Source organism: Hipposideros armiger, unplaced genomic scaffold (genome assembly GCF_001890085.2).
Source record: "Hipposideros armiger isolate ML-2016 unplaced genomic scaffold, ASM189008v1 scaffold_1553, whole genome shotgun sequence".
Lineage (NCBI taxonomy): Eukaryota > Metazoa > Chordata > Mammalia > Chiroptera > Hipposideridae > Hipposideros > Hipposideros armiger.
Window position 1 is genome coordinate 155629 of NW_017732903.1, and position 3587 is coordinate 159215.

Below are 3587 nucleotides of genomic sequence, written 5' to 3' on the forward strand. Positions count from 1 at the left end.
GGCGGTTGGCGGTGCCTTCCCAGCCCCCAGCTCAGCCTGCTCTCACCTAAGCAGCTTTAGCTAATAGCATTAGGGGGGTCTCAGGACTCAGCACCCCGCACCCCGCACTTGGGGCCAAAATCAAGGGCAGAGACCAGAGGCTTCTAATCGGATCCCAGATCCCGGATTCGGCAGTTTGCTTGGTCTTTAGCATAAAATACCCGCCACCACCAACCACCCCCACCCCCTGGGCTAGTGGCTTTGGTTTGACCTCTGACCTCACCTGTGTCCACAGCCCCAGCACCACCACGTGGTTTGTCCCTCATTCTGTCCTCCCGCTGACTGTCCTGCCCTATGTCTTTCCTCCACCTTTGTATCTAGAAACAGTCCCGCTTCCCGTTTTCCCACGTAGTCCATCCAGCGGTCCCGGGAAGACTGGCTGCGTCCAGCCAGTCAGATTCTGCAGCCGCTCAAGAGGCCCCAGGACAAAGTGACCCGGGAGGCGACTTTCTCCTTTGCAGCATTGCTCTGGGGCCCTGGGCTTTTGTCCTCTGGCTGTGTTCCTGTCTCTCTCTCCTCTCTACCCCGCCTGCCCATCTGCTGGCCGGCCTGGGCTTCCCGGGGCCTCCACTGATCCTTCTTCTGGCCAAGCGCTCACTTCTTAGGTGTACTCCATGTGCCACCCCCAGCCTCACCCCTGCTCCCAGGTTTCTTGCCCTGACTGATCACCGTTAAGAGCCCAAGCCAGACAGACCTGCTCCCCGCCTGCCACACCGCTCGCCCAGGGATCTTAGGAAATCTGCCACTTAGTCTTTTGAGCCTCAGTTTCCTCGGCTTGCAAAACACAGGTAACAATGCCCACCTCTGAGGGTTACTGTGAAGACTCAGTGAAGTCACATCTGAAAACAAAGTCCAACCCAACAAGGGGAACGTGGTATTAGCCTGACTCATCCTAGCGAAGCTCATGAGAGGGGAGGCTGCTTTAGAGGTTTCCTCGGGCTGCGGTGCCGGGCTCCAGGCCTGCTGCGGCCTGTTACCAGCGTTCCCCTCCTGCCTCTATTAAACAGTGACCCGAAACCTGCCTGCGTTGTAATGAGCCCCATGTGGCCAAGGAGACCAATCATATTATTGGCAGTCAGATGATGGCTCTGAGATGACAGTGACGACCGCTCGCGGCCGTCACCCTTCAAGAAACGCAGCACCCAAGAGCTGGGTCAGTGGTTTCAGTGCCTGTCCCCTCAGCGCAGTAACAGTAACACAGAGCCACCCCAGGCTTTGCAGGTGGGCTGTGCACANCTCCACAGAACTTCCAGGAGAGAAGGGCTCCCTTAGAGTGGGAAGGGCAGGCCACTGGAAGGACTTCCCGGCAGTCCAGTGTCCCTTTTCCCAGAACTGAAAAAAGGGCAGCCCTGTCACCGGGTCTCTCTGTCGTGGATGTTTTAGGAGCTGCCGGCCCCAGAGGCGGGCGCTGAATGCAAAGAACCCAGGAGAGACACTCCCCCCACCCACCCCCACAGAGGTGGAGGGGCCGCAGGCCCAGGTGCCACTGGCCCCTGAAGGGTTAATGCCATTGTCTGAAAACCACATGGGCCCCCTGGGAGCTTGGAGATCCTGCTCTCATTTTAAGGAACCCTAACTCTGCGTGGTGGTGAGCGAGGGGTGGCTGGGGGGCAGCCGCTGGGCAGCAGGGACGGCTGCTGCACTGAGGTAAGGGATCCTGGTGGCAGGTCCTGGGGGGGGGGGCTGGCCAAAGGGATGGCCCTTCTCCACCCCCGCCCCCACCCCCGCTGCAGAGCCCCTTCCGGAAGGGAACACGGGCTCCCAAGGGCCGCCCTGCAGCCTCCGAAGGGCCATCTCTGCCGTCATGTGTGGGACAGCCGCAAAGCCAGGTGGGCAGTCAGGACAGAAGTAGGGACGTCGTGCACACAGCAGGCTCTTCTCCCCAGAGGGGCATGGCTGGGGTCAGACGTTGCTCACTGGGCAGACTCCTGGGATAAATGGGGTCGTGGGGCCCGGGAGTTGAATGGATGCCGGTCTCAGCTGTGGGTACACCAGGGAGCTCCCTGGGGCCAACCATGTGGCTCAGGGTGAGGGGCGGGGAGGTGAGGACCGGCGCTGAGGGTGTGGGCTTCACAGCGCAGGGATGGGCAGACAGGGCCTAGGAGGGGACAGTTAAGGCTGTGCGGCCATGTGAGCCAGGCTCTGTGAATAAAACTAGACCTCTGACTGGGTAAGACGGCTCTGCCCCATCCTCCTCTCCACTTCCCAGACTCCTGACATCCTTCCCAAAAAGCTGGCTCCAAGAAGCCTGAAGCCTGACAGCTGGGGGTGCCCCTCATCAGGAGAGCCCCTATGACGGTAGGGCTGGGAAGTCAGAGGTGATGATCTGGCAAAGAAGTCCCATGGCCCCCGCCCTTCCCGGGGGGTAGGAGCTGCTGGGGAAGTGTGTGGTGCCCCGGCCACCCCACCCTGAAGGGCAGTGGGCCCCGTGGGGAGACACAAGGACTCGTTGATGGAGCCCGCAGTTGGACTTGCGACTTGGTGGAAGTTGAAGTTAGGGTTCGTGTGAAGATTGGGGTTGAAAGCGAGAGTTGGGGTGGAGGCTGGGAGTGAACGGGGGCTGAGTCAGCTGGCATCAGGGACCTCCGGGAGGTGACAGTGCCTCAGAGGCCTGCATCCCCCGTACCCCTCACTCAGCCACCGGCCAGCTCGCCCAGCTCCACGTTTAGCTGGTAGCTTTCGCTTCCTCTGTCTGGGTCCTCAGCTGCCTCAGCGCCTGCTGATGGGGATTTCTGGTCCCTGGGTCCCGGACGAAGGGTAGGATGGGGCTGTCAGGCAGGGGGATCCCCGGGGCACAGCTGATGGGAATGGGGTGAAAGGAACCAACTGCGGTTGCCACAGGGGAAGGTACGGGGAGCCTGGGGAGCTTCCGGGAGGAAGGAGAGGGCTGGGCTGGGAGAGCCCGGCCTGTGCTCAGTGTCCAGCTCTGGGGGGGGCGGGGGGCTGGAGAAAGACAGGCAAGGAAACGGAAAGTGACAGTGAGAGCCAGTGCCACACAGACCACCATTGGTAGACACAAGAAGCAAAGATGGAAATGGGGAGGCCGTGGGAACTGAGCTGGAAGTGGACGGTGGTGGGGAAGTAAGACCAGAGGAGGTCGAACTGGAGAGAAGGAAGAGGGGGAGACCCGGGGAAGAGCAGAGAAACGGGGAGACCCGGGCAAGAGCAGAGAAACGGGGAAGGAGGCTGAAGACTGAAAGGTCAGTGAAACCGAGACCTGGGGGCCAGACAGAGGGGTGAGTGGAAGATGCCCCTAATCCCTGGGTCCCCCCATGACTTTCACCTGCCTTTGGTGACAGGTCTGGGGTTGGGCATGGGGTGCCTGGGTTTGGATTTCTGCAACACGGAATTACACAAACCTTTTAAAGCCCCCAGCCCCCAGGGACCGCACAGACTAGTGAGGTCTGAGGCGTCTGCACGAGGGGGGGGGGACGAGGCCTGAGACCCGACCCGGAGGGCGTACATACTGCAGAGTGAGAGGGAGCCTGGGAGGGGCCCGGGGCAGCATGGAAGGAGGGGCAGGAGCGGCAGGTGGGGGGACGGCTGAG

At 61.3% G+C, this 3587-nt stretch overlaps 1 protein-coding gene across 5 annotated transcripts in view; it reads left to right on the forward strand.

The window, feature by feature from the left end:
• The first annotated feature begins 645 nt into the window (after window positions 1-645).
• LOC109377782 (ETS translocation variant 3-like protein) overlaps window positions 646-3587 on the forward strand; it is an 8947-nt gene continuing 6005 nt past the window's right edge. For 3 of the 5 annotated variants that reach the window (XM_019634238.1, XM_019634237.1, XM_019634235.1), the window contains exons 1-2: window positions 646-827; window positions 1047-1192. The gene's annotated coding sequence lies outside the window, so the exon portion shown is untranslated. Of the gene's footprint in view, window positions 1193-3054; window positions 3240-3587 lie in introns of those variants that run through there. The other 2 variants (XM_019634236.1, XM_019634240.1) reach the window with 2 other exon arrangements.